Source organism: Cibotium barometz, chromosome 17, assembly GCF_041138505.1.
Source record: "Cibotium barometz isolate CiBa-2024 chromosome 17, ASM4113850v1, whole genome shotgun sequence".
Classification (NCBI taxonomy): Eukaryota; Viridiplantae; Streptophyta; class Polypodiopsida; order Cyatheales; family Cibotiaceae; genus Cibotium; species Cibotium barometz.
In genome coordinates, this window is record NC_141062.1 from 50027006 (window position 1) to 50049060 (window position 22055).

Below are 22055 nucleotides of genomic sequence, written 5' to 3' on the forward strand. Positions count from 1 at the left end.
TGATGATTTGGGTAACCAGTTTTTCAGGGGTGAGCTTAGTGAGATTGTTCGATGAGAACAGCAGGTGGACGTGGGGGCACCATATCATCCAGTCCTCCCAGTACCCATGAGCCCAACACAGTCTAGTGCTTCGTCTCACGGTGGCTGGTGTTCCAATGGAGCCCCAGTATCGACATGTCTTGCCACACATACATCCCCCGTAGCTTCATTTGCAGTTCCCTCATGGGCATCACGGCCTGATTTTGCAAGGCCACTTTTTCCGCCCGCACTTGCACCATTTGGTAGAGGTCCCTACCCCATACCACCTCCCTTCTTCCACCAGCGATGTTTGTACTAATGTATTTCAGTAACTTATAATGTTTGAAATATATTGGTTTTAGACATTATTGTTGTTCACTCATATTATGACAATGGCCATGTTTTTGGCTTCTTTCATGGCTTAGATTTTTGAGATAGATGATGCAATTGGAGTGAGGTCTCAAAACAACACGAGAGAGAGAGAGAGAGAGAGAGAGAGAGAGAGAGAGAAGAAGAAGAAGAAGAAGAAGAAGAAGCTCTTTTAACGTCGTAGGAACAATCCCAAGAGACCAAATATGATCTATCCGACGGGCGTGAGATTCTAACACAAGACGTGTTGAATAACAACTCCATGAGCTAACCAATCTACCACACATTGGGTGATAGAAAGGTTAGCCCATTTTGTTTATTTACCCACACACCCATTTGAAGAAGCTCTTTTAACGTCGTAGGAACAATCCCAAGAGACCAAATATGATCTATCCGACGGGAGTGAGATTCGAACACAAGACATGTTGAATAACAACTCCATGAGCTAACCAATCTACCACACATGAGAGAGAGAGAGAGAGAGAGAGAGAGAGAGAGAGAGAGAGAGCATAGGAGACATTAAAACAATAACAATTATGATTAAAGTATTTTTTGTTATACTTAAAATAAGAATTCTAGTGCTCGAAAAAACAAATTTTTATTCCTTTTGAAGTTATAAAAACAGTAGAGATTGCCATGTTCTTCTAGACACATCCCATACCACTCTCCCTTTATATCTTCATATTGCAATAGAGTCCTTGTGAACTCTATGGTTATGGCTTCATCTGGTAATCCCTCTAATACTACAACATTTGCAAAACTATCCTTAAGTAAATCTCTTCAATCTTTCATGCAACTCAAAGAAAAGGAACCTAGATCGGATGCCATTTTGGAGGCATGGACAACAAAGCTAAAGTAAATGAGCTCTACAAGAAGCTGAAAACATGCCAAGTGGTAGACCTTGCAGACAAGAACATGCTAGAGGTGAAAGCAGCTTTAGCCATTGGGATGTGGAGAGCTTTCGGCATCATTGACTAGGAAAAGGAGGATCCTCTAAGAGTTGAAGTTTCCACCTTTATTTGCAAGCTAGGGTAGACAGAAAAGGCGAAGATAATAGTTGAGGCCCAAAATGCTTTCATATGGTAAAGAAGTACAAATGATTGTGTCATGTCGTAGGTGTTTTCCATGTAATGTTGTGGCCTTGTAAGTTTGCTAGGGAATATAAAATGGAAGTTTAAGATCATAATATGGTGACTTTGTAAATGAGTTGCAATGGTAGTTATAACTTGATATGCATTGAGAGTTGTAAATGAGTTGCAATGTGTATAGTGCTCTTGTATCCATCCACTCCTCTCCTCTACTTTCACCATGAGTCATAATGTTTGAGACCATAGAGAGTTGATAGACACTTAGAAGTGTAGAGAGAGAAACCGCTCACCTAAACACCAAAAAGCGCTCGCTCAAAATGCTCGCCCCCAAAAAAAAACCTAGGGGACCTAGTACTAACTGATCCAAAAGATGTCTTCTTCTATCCATTACACCCTATTGTGCTCAACCTCTGTGGTTGGTGTCGGGTGTTGCAAAACTCAAACATTCTAGACAACAGTGTCGATAAACTAGACCCATTTGTACCAGATGATATTCCTGATACACCAGCCAATTATGAGGTTGTAGCTCGTGGTTACCAATGGATAATCAGTCATGGGTGGTTAGAGGTGTATAATACACATCAACGCTTAAATCTCTGTGAGTCTACCCTCTATTATCCTTTTGGCATTCTTAAACTTTATCGCAATATACATAAACATCTAGAAGCCATGCTGACTACAGTAATCTATAATACACATTGAATATCCTAACATATTTCATGAGGACATCATGGAACTACAAGAGTTTATGAAGCTTAACAAACCCACCCACCCACACCCCCTAGTTCCGAAGAAGGTCAAGAGGAAACCTCAAGTTCATCTGCTCATCCAACTTATCTTGTATTTTCCATTATAGCAAGTAAATTACTAAATCCATACCTGAGTGTTCCTCCTATCGAAAAGTCTCAAGTAGATTGTATATTTTCTAGTCTTCCTTCTCATCCATTATAATTTCCTACTAACACTCTCGCCCTCGAGGAGTTGCCGGCACCCCACTCGTCTCCAACACATGGCCAACTCAAGAGGTTAGTCACACTCTACCACAAGATACTCTTGAGCCTTTTACTGATGATACTGTTCTTGAGTGTTTGTCTGTTGTTGTTGCAGAATATGAAGGATTCATCAGAGCAAGGAATGCATTGTTAAAGCCAAAGTTAATGTTCAAGGTGTTAATGCAAATAACACCTTTTGAACTTACTAGGTGGATCCTGCTAGAAGCATCCTCTGACGTTACATCTACAAAGCAGCCTTATGTACCATACCCTCTCTGAGCACCAAAGCTGGAGTTAGAAGAATTATTGTCCTTAGTTGGAGAAGGCACCTTATGGTCAAAAAATGTGACAAGGCATACAAAGCTGGCTAACCCTCACCTAGTAGATTTACTTGAAATCAGGATTATAACATTCATGATCACCTCTATTGCTTTCGCAGGTGGAGAAAGGCACATCCAATCCATACACGAGGGGGCTATACAACAATTGTCACCACAGAGGATGCAAAACCCAAAATTGAAGACTTTGGTATATAGCCAGCATGGTGGTAGGAGTACTTGACAATTCCAGAATATAGTCACCAACCAGTACATGTGTGCTCTGCCCACACAGAGAGTGGATCCATTATATATGCCACTGAAACAAAGATGGACACCATTGGAATTTCATGATGCCAAGCAGCAGCGGGATTCACATATCTGCTACTACAACTTTCCTCTATTTTTGCAAGCAACATTTTCAAATATAGGATAGCAAAGGAAACAATCGCTGACATGGATACATGCATAGTGTCGCATCCCGGATCTTGCTATTGGTGAGTGTTCAATTTCTGAAGCTGATCGTGGTCCTTATTGACCAACCCAAAGAGAGATTTGATGGATATGATGCAAATCAACTACTATTTGACATGAACCAAGGCCCCATTGATAGAGGCATGATGTTATACTACCCATCGCCTCAAGTGTTTACCAGCGTACATGCATGTAACATTTGAAGATATGGTAGACACCAGGTTCTGGAGATCACACTCTGCATTCAGAAGAACCCTGAAAAAGCTTTAATCACACTGTAACTTCTATCATTCATGAGTTCGACAACCAGGTCTTTAGGCCTCAGTGTGACAGGTTATGAGGACAGAACCTACATCAGGTAGGGGGGATGTTAATCCCAGTTAGGATTAACAATTATGTGCCTCCATTTGAGGACATTAATAAGTGTCATGCAAAGGCACTATAAAAGTTGTAACATTATATGATATTGGCCACCCGAGGCCTTAGTTAGTAAGTTTTGGGCGTCCAAGTGTGAATAAGGGCCAATTGTATATAAGGTATTTTCTCATAATGAATGGACATAATCCCCCTTTGTGCTATGAGAGTTCTTGCCTTGTCTTGAGAGAGAGTGTGAGAGAGTACTCTAGTACATGTGCCTTCTCTACGCTTGTATGCATGTATGCTTGTGTAGAGAAGTGTGTGAGAGAGAGAGATTGCCTTATGTGGTGGTGTGAGCGACTCTACAGTGCAGTGTGGAGGTGAAGCTTGGAGGATTGGAGCTTCTCGAAGTGATCTTGGAGACCTCAAGGGACACGAGCTCAAAGCATTGGTAAGTTCCCTACGACGGTTGTGTTCTATTGCTCCTTCCAAAGGTGAATGCATGGAGTTCTTTCTTGGAGGTGTGGTAGCCCATAACAATAGCTGAAGATAGGAAATTGTAGACTAAAAAATAGATTTCTGAATGTAGAGCAAAGTGCTAAATGCTGAAAGCCGAGAGCGCAGCGTTGAATGTTGAAGACTGAAAGTCAAACACTGAATGTAGAAATTGAAGGACTAGGCTATAGATAAGGCAACATTGACTAATAAGGCAATACTGACTAATGCAATTAAATGAGCTGATCAAGCAAAATCAAATGACATGAAAGTCAAATGCTCAAGAGGAATGCTGAGAGATTGACAGTTCAAAACTGATAGACACAGAAGTCTAGACTGAAAAACAATATCAAGAGTAGTACCAATTGAAAACCTATGTTTAAAGGTGAGTGAAGAGATAGTGCGGGGGTGAACCTCGAATGTACGTCAGTATTATAAAAAACAATGCCAATGTACAATAGAAGGCAAAACCCTAGATCTGATTGAAATTACGCAGAGCAAGATCTTACCTAGAATGAGGAGTGGCACCAATGAGATGAAGATTAGGAGGAGCAGCAACAGAATAACACTGCTCTGATACCAATATTCGATGTGAAAGAAGATGCTCTGCATAGACCCATAGACAAAACATGCACACGAGCTCAAAGAGTAGCAGAGACAATAGCAATAGATGGAATATACTTGAATGAGATAATGAGTGAGTGGAGTATAACTCTAGTAGCCCTAGCACTAGGGATCATGTGGTTGATAACACAATAAGAGTGTGTTCTCACATGGAAAAAACCCCTACCACCAGCACAAGGTAAAAAGTGCCCATGATCAGCTCAGTTCACACCTGAACTTCTTGGAGACAGAAGGCTAACAATAACTAGCCTTAGAATAGCTTTAAATAGACTTGTAGCTTTGATAACCAAGATGAATTGCACATTTTAAAAGCATTGATGATCATTATGTATTCAAATATATACTATCGTTTTTAGCTTTATTTAACTTCTTTAAGTATTGAAGTGTTAATTATCTTCTTTAAGTACACGTATAGAAACATACATTCACATGTGTACATGTGTGTTTGTGTTTAATTTCACGTATGGATACATACATTCACATGCGTACATGTGTGTTTGTGTTTAAGTTCACGTATGGATACATAAATTCACATGTGTACATGCGTTTTTGTGTTTAAGTTCACGTATGGATACATACATTCACATGTGTACATATGTGTACATTCACATGTGTACATGTGAATGTACACGTGTACATTCACATGTGTACATTCATATGTGTACATTCACATGTGTACATGTGTGTTTGTGTATATATGTGTGTATGTGTGTCTGTATAAATATGAGATAGAAACATGGACAGAGAGGGACATGGATTTAATGAGGTTAAAGTCTTTGGGACTTAGTTGTGTTTGGAAATAGAAGATGGTTGGACAAAGCAAAAATAGACTACAGAAATTGGGTAATGTTTCACATTTAATATATCTTGATCAAAGAAGATTGTTGGATTTAACACACAGAGTATGTTGTAATATTGCTAGACAAAGAATAACATTTAAAAATGGGCAATTAGAAATGTAGAAGCAAGGGTGAATTTTAGTAGCACAAGAATTGGTCATTCTAGGGAGCAGCATTTGGACACAAGAATGTAGTGAATGCACCAAGAATGCAATGTTTGATAATATACTTTTAGGGAAAGGAATGTAATAGGCACACAGATTGTTTAAAAGCAAAAGGCTTCAATTTGATGCAATCAAGGCTTCTCGTTGTTCACTTCGATGCGACCAGGTCTTCTTATTGTTCAGTTCCATGCAATTAGGGCTTCTCATCTTTAAGTTCACTGATGCAACTCTAGGGCTTCTCATCATTGAGTTTGTTGATGCAACTAGGGCTTCTCATCGTCTAGTTGGCAACAACAGAACTTTTTTTTTTGCATCAAGGGTGCTGTGATGATAGGTAGAGAAGGGTGCCTCTCTATTCTTCATCAATTTTCCTTAATAGAGGATATATAGGGCAACTATATATCATTGGTGTTTAGTTCTCTGACTCTTCACTCACATTGGGATCTCTTAATCATTTTGGTAGTTTTTGCCATGCTCAATTGTGGAAATAGGAGACAAAAATATCTATGTATCAAGTTGTGGGAAAGCATTACTGTAAAGTCGAGCATGTGTCATTATTTTGTCACCACTTGAGATTCTTAAAACTCTATATCACAAGCAAATTGTATAGGAAGAACATACGTGCTTACAATAGTGCCATAGCTTTTGTATCGTTTGGGTGCTTATATTTGTTTAATAAGATATATATAGCTTTCGAGTTTGTGGCAGTGTATAGTAGCATGTTCATTACTTAAGTGGTGATGCAAGCCACCATCACGCTCTCCATATGACATGCGGGAGTTGGTGTTGCCAATGAATTGTAGTAGTTTTTCTGAAGTTGGAGAAACATTCTTCTTCACATGATGTAGCATTGCCCTTGCTAACCTTTTCAACTTCATTCTATATCACCCATATGCACACAAAATTCATTGCAAACAAAAGGACTTGGTCCTATATTAGATCACCTAACCTCACCGAGGTTATGAGCACTCTACAATAAGGCCTTTGTCCTTAGCTTGCAAAGAACACTTCATAATATTTTCTTTATTATCCATACCGTAGAACAATTAAGTACTTTTATTGTAAGTTATATTAACTTTTTATTATGTTTAAAATTTTATTTAATCCTTAGCAATCTTTATTTCATGTGCACAGGAAAGGTTTTAGATAATTAAAAGAATAAATAAATAATATAAAAGTTAAACTTTACCAACATGCAAAATATAAATCTATAAATATCATTAAAAACTTTTTATTACTTCTTATTAATTTTTATAATATCGATATCAATATTAATATTTATCTATATTGTTAACATTAATATTTACATGTACTAAATATTTATCAAAATATATTTTATTAATACTTATTAATTTATCTATTTATACACTAAATGGGTGGTTGTACAATAAAGGTCCTCACTTTGGTCCACCTTTGAAGATCTTTTGTAACAAAAAACAATCATTTTTCACTAAAAATAGCTAATCTCACCCACTTGATGAAGGAATTTGACATTGAGCTCTCCTAATAAAACATCACACTATTAGTCATGCACTTAAACATATGGTCCGATCGAAAATCCAAAATTTCAAATGCTAAATTTCCTACATCACAAATATAGTGTATATAGCATGTCCCAAACTTGAACAGGCAGATAACATAATAACTTTCTTGTTCTAATTCCAATTTCATCCCCACTTTACATGTAAGAAAGGTATGTTATGGTGATCTTAAGTTGATTTGTTGAGTAGTTTTTAATTATTATATATTTTGAAGGTATACAAAAAGAGTAGTTTTTTTATACATCATATCTTTATAACAGAATTTATCTATTTTTACTTGACTGAATGACCCAAGGATAGATAATTATAAAGACAATATGACCATATGATCAAATTTTATTTTTAACAATTAGATTTTCCAAGATCTCTATTAGAAATTTACTTTAAAGTCTTAGAGAAGTTGAACATAATTAGTAAATTAATTATAGAAATTCATTCTATGTGATTATGTAATAATTTAATGTGAGAAAGTATTTCTAATCATGGAGAATCTGTGAAAAAAATGATTTAATTTGAGTAAGAAAAGGTCTATTTTCATCCATTTTATGTGAAAATAGATCTACTTTAGTAGTTTCTTCCCTTTTCTAAGCCTAACCCAACCCTAACTACCTACATTAGGTAATTTACTAAGGAGGATGATATCTATGTATATACACTTGCAAAGTTTGGTCACCCCATCAAAGCACATTTGGTTTGCAATGTCCATGCCAGGCACCACATTTTCAATGTGTCGTGGTCTTAGAGAGCCCCTCGAAATTGGGTCTTTGGCTCGTTCTCCGATGGTGACCATACTTTGTAAAACTGAGGGTGGGGTCCATATATACACACTTATAAAGTTTGGTCACCATCATAGTATATTTGGTACAATGTGTGTGCTAGGCGCTTAGTTTTTAATGTGTCATGGCCATAGAGAGCTTACTCGAAATCTCCTTGAAATTAGGCCTTTTGGTTCGCACGTTGCGACCAAATGTGCTTCAATGGTGACCAAAATTTTCAAGTGTATATATGAGGTCTACATATACACACTTGCAAAGTATAGTCACTATTAGAGCACATTTGGTTGTAATGTGCAACCCATTTGCCTAGTTTTCAATGTGTCATGGCCTTAGAGAGCCTCCTCAAAATTGGGCCTTAAAGCTCACATTGTGCAATCAAATGTGCTTCGATGGTGACCAAACTTTGCACGCACAATTTTGAGGGGGCAATGTACGTTTCATTCGTCTAGTTTGCAATGTACATTTCATTTGTCTGGTTTGCAATGTACGTTTCATTCGTCTGGTTTGCAATGTGCATACCACGACACCTTGAAAATCGGATAAATGGCATGCATATTATAACCAAATGTACTCTGATGGTGGGTGTATTTTTTTGGTGATCATTTTTGAGTGAGCGCTTTTTGGTGTTGAGGCGAGCGATTTTTCTCAGTATTCTTATTATCTCCGTTTACTCTTTCTCTCTCTACTGTCACACCTACGAGATGTTCAGTACTAGACACCATGGGCCACTATCATTTGCAACTCATTTACAAAGACACCATATTATGATCTAAAACTTCCATTATATTCCAAAGCAAATTTACAAGACCACAACATTATATGACAAACACCCACGAGATGTTGGACACACATAATAATACATGAAAGCATGTGTCTACACAATGTTCTTTACTTCCAGGGGCAACTATCATTGCAACTTATTTACAAAGACAACATATTATGATCTAAAGCTTCTATTTTATTCCAAAGTAAATTTACAAGACCATATCATTACATGACAAACACCTATGAGATGTTAAACACACGCAACAATAAATGAAAGCATGTGTGTACACAATATTCTTTACTTCCATGGGCCACCATCATTACTACTTCTTCACAAATAAACCATAGAGAGATGCAACTTTCGTTATATTTTAAAGAAAAATTACAATACTGTAGCATATTATGATAAGCACCTAGGAAATGTTGAGCACATGCAACAATATATGAAAGCATGTTGGGCCTCAACTATCATCTTGGCCTTCTCCATCTACCCTAAATTTGCAATGAAGGTTGTAAATTCTCCTTGAAGAGGAGTCTTTTTTGCCTCTTCAAAAGCTCTCCATATCCTAGTGGCTGTTGCTGCTTTCACCTCTAGCATGTTCTTGTTTGCAAGGTCTACCACTTTCTCTATTGCGAGCTTCTTGTAGAGCTCTTGCACTTCAAATGTTGTTGTCCATGCTTCCATAAGGGCATCCAATATAGGTTACTTTTCTTTGAGGTGTATGAAAGATTAAAGAGCTTTACTTAAGATGCTTGCAAACTGTTAACCACACTGGTTAACATCATTTTTCAAGCGTGGTTTCTTGTAATCCATTGTTATGTAACCGCGCTAAGCGCTTAATGAAAAAGATATATGGGATGACTGAGCTTACAACTTGTGTAATGCCGGTCAACAAATGCCGGTCAATAGGAATGAGCTTAGATATACATAGAGGTAGGAAGTTAGTTTTGGGCCCCAATTGTAAATGGGAAGCCAACCATTGTAAAAAGAGAGCTCATGTATATAAGTGATTTATGAAATATGAAAAGAGACAATCCCATTATGACAATTGAGTCTTGCCTTCTCTCTCTCTCACACACTCTCTTGTGGCTATGGTGGTAGGCTTGTATTGGTTAATGCATGCTTGCTTGATTGTGGTGTGTGCATGTAGGAGATGATTATTGCCTTGCCTTCTCTCCCCCTTCTTCTTATCTCTTGCTCAAGATCCCTCTTGCATACACAAAAGCATGGAGTAGAGATAGATATTTTCATAGCTCCGTTCCTCTTTGCTCTCTACCTAGCTTGTGCTCCGTTTGAGTGACACAAGTGGAGGTGGAGTGAGCCCCTATCGGCCTCACATCGGGGGGTTAACCCTCATTAGGGTTGGCTAAGTGCTAGTCTCTCTAAACTGACCCTTACATGGCATCTTTCTCTTCTTCTCTCCCTCTCTTGTGCAAGGTAGCGTGTTGATTTGGTTAACATCTTTGGCGCCACTGCCGAGGATGGGCATTTAGTTTAGGATCCTCCATACTCTATCACTTGCTAGAGTCATTGCATAGCCTGGTTGGAGTATAAATCCATTGGTGGTTGTATGTTTGATATGTTTGTTTGTTGTTTGATCTTGTTTACTTCAACCATGGAGTTCAAGGGATCATAAGGAAGTTGGGAGTCTTCATTCGGAAGTAGGAGACACAAGTAAGTGCGCCTAAACTTTGCGCTTGAAGTTCATAAATTTTTGTTTCTTCAACATTTGTCAAACTTTGCACAAATTCATTTTAGTGTAATTCTATTTTGCCTCTACTTTTGGGAGCTTTGGAGCATCTCAATTCTCCATCCTCTCTTGGAGATTACCCTCCCCAACTTGGTGGCCAAACCTTGCTGGCTTCACTTCTCTCCAAAAGAATCAAAGGTAAGCCTTAATTCAAAAGAATAAAAAGAATCAAGCCAAAATCAAAGGTAAGCCTTAATTCAATGGTTTTTCTATCTTTCTCAACGACTTTCTTCTTCCCAACCCCTCTAATGCTTGGAAAGCTTTCAATTAAATGGTTTTTTCTTGAAATCAAGTTTTCTTAATGATTCATAATGCTTAAATGGTTTAATACTAATCTTTATGCTTAATTATAGTGTTTTTATTAGTAAATCTCTCTTTCTTGGAAAGATTAATCATCTTTATGGTTAGATCCTTGTTAGAAGGATGGTTCTTAATGATAAACTCATTATCTTAAACAAAACTCTAAGCTTGACAAGCTAGAGAAAAAGATTAGGTATTTTTATGATTTTAATCTAGTTAAAAATGATGATTAAATTCTTTAAGCCTTATGATTTAGAAAAATCCTGTAAACTCATTTTAAAGTTGAAAGAGTGTTATGCTAACATTTTATAAGAATTATCCTCTAGAAATGATGAATGGATGTTTTAAATCAAGAGGATTAATCATAATTATGTTATGAATGCATAAATAAAATTTTAGTTTAAAAGAGGAGTTCTTATCATATTTCAATTATGTGTATTCATTTAAGTTAGAAAATTGAACATTCTTAGTAATTGCAGCGAAGCTATGGCAAAATTTTCTAGAAAAAAAGAAAAATCTGATTTTTATGCATAAAATTAATAATACAAAAAGAGGAATTTCCAATATATTCTAGGCATAGATATTCTTATGCAAAAAGAATGATTTTTGTCATATTTATGAAAAATATTTTTTATGATATTTTTGCATAATTATTTAAATAGAGAAAAGAGGAAATTTTGTTATAGTTATTTTTTCATGCATAAATTTAGATGCAAAAAGAGGAATTCCCACGATATTCTAGATACAAATATTTTAAAGATTAAAAGAAGAATTTTTGGCATATTTCAAAATATGGATATTTTATTTATTTAAAAGAGGATTTTTCATCGTACTTTAAGTAGAAAAATACATAAATTAAATTCGGTATTAAAAGAGAAGTTTTCACCATAATTTCATGTAAAAAATTATGGTATATTAATATTGAGGATCAAAAATAAGAAAAGAATATTTTAAGATATTTTTATGCGAATAAATCAATAAAATGATGTATGCATATTGACAAATGGATTATTGGAAGGAGAGTATCTTTATAAAGTTCCATTATTCTCAAATAGAACTATTTATAATTCTATTGTGACTAGGAAAGAATAAATTTTCATAATTTTGGATTTTTCCCTTACGATTGGAAATCACCGTTAATTTATCAGATAAATAAAAGAAAAATCCTTAGGAATGAAATCCGAGTAATTTATGGTTAGACCACGACCATGTGAGAATGGTGGGCCAGTAAGATGCTTGTCCATCTCTTGAACTAGAAATTAAGTAAAACCTTATGACCATTCCCATTTCTTCAGTAAGAAGAATGGATTACCACCGTCGATTTAGAAAAGTTATCCTTAGATCCGAAATCATTGTCAGAAATTCATTGAAATTGATGGGTGGATTACCATGTTAAGAGATTTGTGATTTTTACTAAGAAAGTCTGGACTTGAGAAAAAGGGTCTTGTGGAATCAAATTCAACAGGAAATTCTCACTTGCATAGAAACTTTGTTTTTTGAAAAGGATTATCTTACGCCAGAATGCTAGAAGAGGAAGCATTTGGCCTATGGTTTAAACTAAGGAGAGTTTTCGGTATGGTTAAAATGGTGCACTTTCGGTACGATGGGCGAGGACCGACAAAGCGGTCCCTGAGTGAAAGTGCTAGGACACCTAAGGAGGATCCTAGAGGGTTATGACCAGGTGATGCACGGGGTCGTGGTTGCTAGGACACCCATGCGTATGTCGAGGAAGATATGGATGGACTGATAAGGAATCATCTATGTGAACTGGAACTTGAATTTGGATCTCGTTGGTTGACTAGCTGGTCTTCACGAAGAGTCCGGATGATATTTTGATTGTAAAACAATGGACTGGATATTTTGGAGGATTATGATTCGAAATACTATGGTTTCATTTTAAGTCTACTTTAAAGACATTTGAATCTATAAAAGGCAATTTCATATTGGGTGCGTAAGTGGTGTGTCTAAATTGTATTTTGCATGAGTGCCAGCTAGGGGACCTGGGAACTCTTCTCCTTGGTACCCGGGACAAAACTCAACCAAATTTTTATATAAAGGGATCCCACCAATACAGTGGTTGGGCGGTTGGCTAACCCATGGGCCGGTTGGGGTTAGGCTAGATCGGTGGATTCCTACGGTACAGTTAGATACGTTCAAGTTGCGTTGGTTAGAATAAGTCCAAGGAAGATTCTTGTTCTGTGGGAAAGAATCAACGGCTATGCTTCGCTTAAGGGAAAAAAAAGCAATGATTTCTATGAACCAAGTGCAAGTCTCTTCCTTAAGGCCTTGACCCGTTAGATAAATCTTCCCTTAGATGATTTTCCTGGCAGAATCGCCCGTGCCTTCTGGGCGAGGAAAGTTTTTCCGATCTCGGTTTTGGACAAACCGCCGGATTAATCGCTTGTCCGAACATTTGTGGGGGTGAGGCCCCAAGTGGGAAGCCCTCCCTGCGACGCGAGAGGCTGTTGCTTTTATTGTGAGTGCCCCGGAGGAGGAGGTTGCGCCAAGGGGACAGGGGTCTCACAACTGGTATCAGAGCTTTGTTGAAAGCTTAAGAAGGAAAAACAAATTTTATCAGAAATTTATAATAAAAACTTAGAAAGATGCATTTTCATGTTGTATTCTTATTCCTTAGGCTTCATTAATGAAGACTTTTAATCGATGAATTTGATTTTATAGATGGACGTTTCATGTTTATCTGGTATTCCCGATCTTACTCAATCCCAGGATATGACTGCTTTCGCTTTGGAGTATATCCAACGACTCGAACGAGCAGAGCAAGACTCACAAATTATTTCGAGGAATTATATTTTTCGGACCCGACTGAGAGACGACAGCATAAGTGGCATGCATGGTAATATTTCTATGCCTCTTGCAACCAGCGTCGCCTGAATGCTGAGGAAGAATATCTCTTTAGCCATGGTCATGTTGAGGCTAAAGGTGGTTCGCGATGTTATCCTGTATCACCCCACACCTCGAGATTTTAGGCTTTCTTGTCATATTTATAGACTTCTTAGATGTTTTATTCCAAGTAGTAAGATTATAGCACCTTTGCGGCGGTAAGGGAACAATTGTATCGCGGCATGCCAGTAGCCCAGTATCACTGTCTCATGCTTATATCACGGAGGTTTTGATTTTCTGGAGCCATGTTGCTCTATGTATATATTGCAAACCTTATGTAAATAAAGAATGTTTTGTGAAAATTTTCCAGTTATCTAAGTGATTTGACTATCAGATATCGAGTTTAAAGAATTAAGTTTTGTTTCCTTGGACGTATCTCGTAGATCTTTAATAAGATTGATTATCTTGTTTAAAGTAATTATTTTCGAACTTCTTAAGTCTTAGGATCTCGATGACGTAATCAAATAGAAATTTAACGATGTATTGTTTTGGCAGAATCATGAGACATGCGAACCGTGGGCAGACAGTTAGATCCTCTCACACAGATGAGGAAGAGCTTGACCCCAATGTTTGCAAAGCCCTTCACAGATCTTAGTCAGGTCCCTTCAAGTGTGAAGGGAAAAACTTGGGTGAGGCTGTGGAAAAGTGGATCGAAGCAATAGAAGAATGCTTCGAGGATACAATAAGAAAAGTAAAGTGGCTCTTGCAAGGCTGAAGATAGTAGAAATAGCCAGTGTGGCATGGAGAAACCACTGTGAGACAAACCATCTGGATCGGAACACCCAGATATGGAATGATCTCAAGACATACCTAAGGAAGAGATTCTGTCCTCCCGACTTCTTGGAAACTAAGATGAATGAATTCTTGGAGTTAACCCAGGGGAGCATAACTATTGAAGAGTATCACCAGGCGTTCGCTCTTCTCCTCAAGTACTCGCCACTGCTAGACGAAGAGCAACTCATGGCCAGGTTCATTCGAGGAATGAACGAACCTTTGGACACCCTGGTAAAGAATGCTAAGCCAATTTCCATGGCTGAAGCAGTACGGATGGAAAAGGACTTCGCCAAGGCCTTTGTTGTTTTAAGGTCTCGCCAAAGCTAGCTCCCACATCTTTCAAAAGGTTCTAAACACCGGGGAAAGTACTTCTAACCTTCTGCCTCCAAAAAGACACCAAGGTCCTAATCAGAACCAGGAGATGGGAAGCTTCACAATGGAAGGAAGGCCTTTTCCTTGAAGCTCTTTTTCAGGAACTCTAGCTCTTTCTAGAATGCAGAAGGAAGAGCTTTGAAGTGAAAACAGGTGTTTCGGTTGTCAAGGTTTTAGGCACCAGGATTGCCCAACTCCTTCTATGTTAATGGGCCAAGGAAGCCAAGGTCCTAGAATTCAAAGACTGGCTCCTTCGTATCAGTCCAATCAGGATCCCCCTTGCCAAAATCAGGGCAACCCCAGAAGAGTGCCAACTCAGCCTACAGTCTCAATGCAAAGTAGTCTCAGAACTCCTTCCCATAATTGGGAAAACCAAAGAGAGAGAGTTCCACCTCAGACTGCAACAGCTAGAGCTGCCACAATAGCTGAGGAAGTGGAGGAAGAAAGAGGACAGATTTATGCCGCCCATTGAACATCAAGGGAAAAATCGTCAATTCTCAATTCTCTAGACTCCAGTAGAGTACAAGGGTAAGCATTTCAAGCTTTTGATTGATTCAGGTAGTACACATTCTTTTATTTCCCCAGGATGTCTACCTAAGTTAGTCCTAAATCAAAAATCAGGGAAACCTATGCAAGTGGAATCGGCCAGTGGAAAGATTCTTTTCACACACCTTGAGACATACCGTATTCAGTTTAATCTAGATGGGAATATAACAGACTGCTAGTTCAGAGTCTTACCTTTGGGAATCTATGATGGAATCCTTGGAATGGATTGGCTCCATAAGAATCAGGCTGACATTCACTGTCCTCACAATGGAACCATTTCTTTCCTCGACCTGTATGGGAATCGAGTCCAAGGAATTGGAATTTTTGGATCCCTAGTTCTGCAATTAGTTAAAGCTTCTAAATTGTTAAAGGGACTCAAAAAGAGGCAAGCTCTCTATGTCATTTAAAATGAATCCAGTAGATAGAAAATACAAGGCTATAGAACCAGAATGGCTAAGTGAGTACACTGATGTATTCCCAGAGAAGAGCTGACTGAGATGCCTCCAACTCATGAAGTAGATCATGAGATAGAGCTAATCCCTGGAGCTCAACCAATAGCCCAGCGTGCATACAAAATGCCAGTTCCTGAAGCAATAGAACTTAAGAAGTAGTTAAGATAACTGCTAGAGCAAGGATTCGTAAGACCCAGTGTTTCACCTTGGGGTGCGCCCGTTCTCTTTCAGAAAAAGAAAGATGGAACGTTAAGACTTTGTAGTATTGATTACAAAGGATTAAATCAGTTAACAATTAAAAATAAGTATCCTATTCCTAGGATCGATGAACTTCTGGATTGGTTAAGTGGAACCCAAATGTTCACAAAGATAGATCTCAAATCCGGGTCTTACCATATCAGAATCAAGAAACAAGATATCCCAAAGATAGCTTTCAATACTCGCTATGGACATTAAGAATTCATAGTCATGCCATTCGGATTAACTAATGCCCCAGCGACGTTTAATCGCCTCATGCAAGACATTCTCAGAGAATACTTGGATGAATTTGTTCTTGTCTTCTTTGATGACATCTGGGTATACTCCAAGAATGCAGCTGATCATGAAGATCATGTGCGCAAAGTCCTGGAGATCCTAAGGAAGCACCAACTCTTTGCAAAGAAGAGCAAGTGCACTTTCTCTGTTGACCATGTAGAATACTTGGGATTCATAGTATCTGAAGATGGGATTTCTCCTGACCCCGCTAAAATCCAAGCAGTTGTGGATTAGTCAGAGTCCAAAATAGTGAAAGAAGTCAAAGGATTCTTGGAACTAACTGGATGGTATATAATCTTTATATCCAGGTATGCTCAGATAGCATCCCCTTTGACTAACCTTCTCAAGAAGAGCACCCTATTTCAATGGACTGCTATGTGTCATAGTGCTTTTGATAAGCTGAAGACTTAAAATTGCCAGATTTTTCCTCACCCTTTGAGGTAGTGACAGAGGCCAGTGGTTTTGCCCTAGGTGGTGCACTTATGAAGGAAGGTCATGCAGTAGCCTATGAATCCAGAAAGCTCTGAACGCATGAGAGAAATTATGCTGTCCCCATGACTTGGAGTTACTCTCAGTAGTTTATGCTCTGAAGTTGTGGAGACTCTTGGGACAGAGACTCACCTTGATAACAGATCATCAAAGTTTGAAGTGGATCTTCACCCAAAGGGATCTCAACATTGCGTCAAAGAAGGTGGATGCAGACCATGTAGGAATTTGACTTTGAGATAAAGTACTAGTGGCCAGGGAAAGAAAATGTGGTAGCCGATGCGCTCAGTAGGAAAGCCTCCTTGCTTGCACTTACATTGGTGTCAAATCCATTGATCAGTGAAGCAAGAGAGAAAATCATGCATGACAGATTCTTTGCCCCCATTGCTACCCTACTGATGCAGGAAAGCAAGACTCCTCAGGAAACGAGTCGAGTTCTTGGGTACAAAATGGACGAAGGATGCATGTACTACAACAATTGGCTATGCATTCCTAATGATGAGGAAACAAAGGGAAAAATTCTGAGGAAAGCCCATGATAGCCGATAGCTGGACATCCAGGGTTCATAAAGATCCAAGTGTTGGGATGGCAAAAATGCAAAGAATAAAAGAAAATACCCCAAAAATGAGTAAATGCTCACATAAGATGAAGAGTTGACTAAGTACTGGGTTTATTAGTTAAAAATTAAGGTTTATTACTAAAAAATTCAAATTTTGACACCTCAGTAAAAGGAGGGAGAGGCCCCATGAAGTAGGCACCTTTTTCTCATCATTACTTGGCATTTTTAATTCAAAAAATGAGATATTTTTATCTCTCCTCTCTCCTCATGCAAACTGGATCAAAAAGGGAGCCAAACTGGTCTAAATATTATCCAAACTGAATCAAACTGAAGCTGGAAGCCTCTAGAACTCAGTTGGACTTGGTTAGTGGCCTCCCTCACCTATAAATAGACCCTCATTCCTTTGTATTTTCATCTTCTAGTAAATACATGCCAGTATTATCTTCATTTTAGTGTAATTCTATTATCCCTCTACTTTTGGGATCTTTGGAGCATCTCAATTCTCCATCCTCTCTTGGAGATTACTCTCCCCAACTTGGTGGCCAAACCTTGCTTTGTGGGCTTCACTTCTCTCTAGAAGAATCAAGCCAAAATCAAAGGTAAGCCTTAATTCAATGTTTTTTCTATCTTTCTCAATGACTTTCTTCTTCCCAACCCCTCTAATGCTTGGGAAGCTTTCAATTAAATGGTTTTTTTCTTGAATTCAAGTTTTTTTAATGATTCATAATGCTTAAATGGCTTAATACTAATCTTTATGCATAATTATAGTGTTTTTATTAGTAAATCTCTCTTTCTTGGAAAGATTAATCATCTTTATGGTTAGATCCTTGTTAGAAGGATGGTTCTTAATGATAAACTCATTATCTTAAACAAAACTCTAGGCTTGACAAGCTAGAGAACCATCCTTGTTAGAAGGATGGTTCTTAATGATAAACTCATTATCTTAAACAAAACTCTAGGCTTGACAAGCTAGAGAAAAAGATTAGGTATTTTTATGATTTTAATCTAGTTAAAAATGATGATTAAATTCTTTAAGCCTGTTTATGATTTAGAAAAATCCTGTAAACTCATTTTAAAGTTGAAAGAGTGTTATGCTAACATTTTATAAGAATTATCCTATCGACATGATGAATGGATGTTTTAAATCAAGAGGATTAATCACAATTATGTTATGAATGCATAAATAAAATTTTAGTTTAAAAGAGGAGTTCTTATCATATTTCAATTATGAGTATTCATTTAAGTTATAAAATTGAACATTCTCAGTAATTGCAGCAGCGAAGCTATGGCAAAATTTTCTAGAAAAAAAGAAAAATCTTTTTTTTTGCATAAAATTAATAATACAAAAAGAGGAATTCCCATCATATTCTAGGCATAGATATTCTTATGCAAAAAGAATGATTTTTGTTATATTTATGAAAAATATTTTTTTTAAAATATTTATGCATAATTATTTAAATAGAGAAAAGAGGAATTTTTGTTATATTTATTTTTTCATGCATAAATTTAGATGCAAATAGAGGAATTCCCACGATATTCTAGATACAAATATTTTAAAGATTAAAAGAATAAATTTTGGCATATTTCAAAATATGGATATTTTTATTTATTTAAAAGAGGATTTTTTTATCGTACTTTAAGTAGAAAAATGCATAAATTAAATTCGGTATTAAAAGAGAAGTTTTCACCATAATTTCATGTAAAAAATTATGGTATATTAATATTGAGGATCAAAAATAAGAAAAGAATATTTTAAGATATTTTTATGCAAATAAATCAATAAAATGATGTATGCATATTCACAAATGGATTATTGGAAGGAGAGTTATCTTTATAAAATTCCATTATTCTCAAATAGAACTATTTATAATTCTATTGTGACTAGAAAATAATATTTTAAGATATTTTTATGCGAATAAATCAATAAAATAATGTATGCATATTCACAAATGGATTATTGGAAGGAGAGTTATCTTTATAAAATTCCATTATTCTCGAAGAGAACTATTTATAATTCTATTGTGACTAGAAAAGAATAATTTTTCATAATTTTGGATTTTTTCCTTATGATTGGAAATCACCGTTAATTTATCAGATAAATAGAAGAAAAATCCTTAGGAATGAAATCCGAGTAATTTATGGTTAGACCACCACGTGAGATGGTGGGCCAGTAAGATGCTTGCCCATCTCTCGAACCAGAAATTAAGTAAAACCTTGTGACCATTCCCATTTCTTCAGTAAGAAGAATGGATTAATGCCGATTTAGAAAAGTTATCCTTAGATCCGAAATCATTGTCAGAAATTCATTGAAATTGATGGGTGGATTAGCCTGTTAAGAAATTCGTGATGTTTACACTAAGAAAGTCTGGACTTGAGAAAAAGGGTGTTGTGGAATCAAATTCAATGGGAAATTCTCACTTGCATAGAGACTTTGTTTTTTGAAAAGGATTGTCTTACACCAGAATGCTGGAGGAAGCATTTGGCCTATGGTTTAAATTAAGGAGAGTTTCGTTTTGCAACATCTGGCGGGGAGTCATCAAAGGATGTCGCTTATCTTGGCAAAGCTTACCAAGGTCTTGACCAGCCTCGGTATGGTTAAAATGGTGTGCTTTTGGTATGATGGGCGAGGACCGACGAAGCGGTCCCTATGAGTGAAAGTGCTAGGACACCTAAGGAGGATCATAGAGGGTTCTGACCAGGTGATGCACGAGCTCATGGGTTGCTAGGACACCCATGCGTATGTCGAGGAAGATATGGATGGACTGATAAGGAATTATCTATGTGAACTGGAACTTGAATTTGGATCTCGTTGGTTGACTAGTTAGTCTTCACACGGAGAGACCGGATGATATTTTGATTGTAAAACAATGGACTGGATATTTTGGAGGATTATGATTCAAAATACTATGGTTTCATTTTAAGTCTGCTAGACAGCAGAATCTGTAAAAGGCAATTTCATATTGGGTGCGTAAGTGGTGTGTCTAAATTGTATTTTGCACGAGTGCTAGCTAGGGGGCCTGGGAACTCTTTTCCCTGGTACCCGAGACAAAACTCAACCAAATTTTTATATAAAGGGATCCCACCAATACAGTGGTTGGGCGGTTGGCTAACCCATGAGCCGGTAGGCTGGATTGATGGATTCCTATGATACAGTTAGATACGTTCAAGTTGCATTGGTTAGAATAAGCCCCACGAAGATTCTTGTTCTATGGGAAAGAATCAGCGGCGGCTATGCCTCGCTTAAGGGGGAAAAAAGCGATGATTTCTATGAACCAAGTGCAAGTCTCTTCCTTGATTTGGCCATGTGACCTACGGGTTTGGTTGGATTAGAAAGGATAGTTAAGGCCTTGACCCGTTAGACAAATCTTCCCTTAGATGATTTTCCTAGTGGAATCACCCGTGCCTTCCGGGTGAGGAAAGTTTTTACAGTCTCGGTTTCGGAGGAACCCCTGGATTAATCTCTTGTTCGGACATTCGTGGGGGTGAGGCCCCGAGTGGGAATCCTTGCCCCCTGCGCGAGAGGCTACTACTTTCGCTCTGCTAGCGCCCCCTAAGGAGGCCGCACGGAGGGGGTAGGGGTCTCACAGATCCCCCGTTGATTCCCAAACTCATGCACAAGCAAAACTCGCTTCTCTTACCTCTCGAGATGGCACCCAATTTGACAACCACAATTGTGTCCACACGGTACATGAAACCTGCTATGATAAAAATGCTCCCCAAGGCCAAACCACCATCGACCACAGCCTCTGTCTTGCCCAATGACTACTTTTACAGGTGGATTCCTAAGCCTCTGCTCCAAGCTCAGAACTTCTATGAAGGCAATCAACAAATTTGGGTTCCCCAAAAATCGAGGTACACCATTCCGACCCTAGTCATCCCAAATTTACCCACACTTAAATGGAAGCCCAAGATAGCCTCCATCACCACCACCACCACCACCACTACTCTATGGGACAAAGGGAAAGAAAAGCTTCAAGAAGATCCCTTAACCATCCAACCACAATCCACTAGCCCCAATAGTGATATACCCTCGATGTCGGCTACTCTCCCACCACTTATCATCCGGCTCCCTCAGCATACTCCCACTCAACCACTTGCATCTCCAACCCCAACGTCTCCCTCCATGGAAACCTCCACACTTACAATGGAGCTACCAACCTCGCCAAAACCAAATTGGAGCCGCCTTTTCACTCTAGTGAATTGGAAAAGGAGTGAGTACAAAACCTGTAATGGGGTGCTGGCTACATAGCCTTAGGGTACAAAACCTCTTTATAGGGTGCAAAAAAAGACACGGCCGTACCATCATCAAAGACATGTCGTACCCTCCTCAACGACACGGCCGTTCCATTGTGAAGACACAGTCATCCCTTCTTAGTAGCTCAAGCCACACTCATACCCTTCTAAAGCCACTACCATACTCTTCTCCCCCACCAAGACATGGCTGTACTATTGTGAAAACACGGCTGTACCATTGTGAATACACGGTCGTACCGTCTGTGAACACACAGTCGTACCATCCTAAAGCCACGATCGTACCCTTCTTGGAAATCTATAAAAAGGG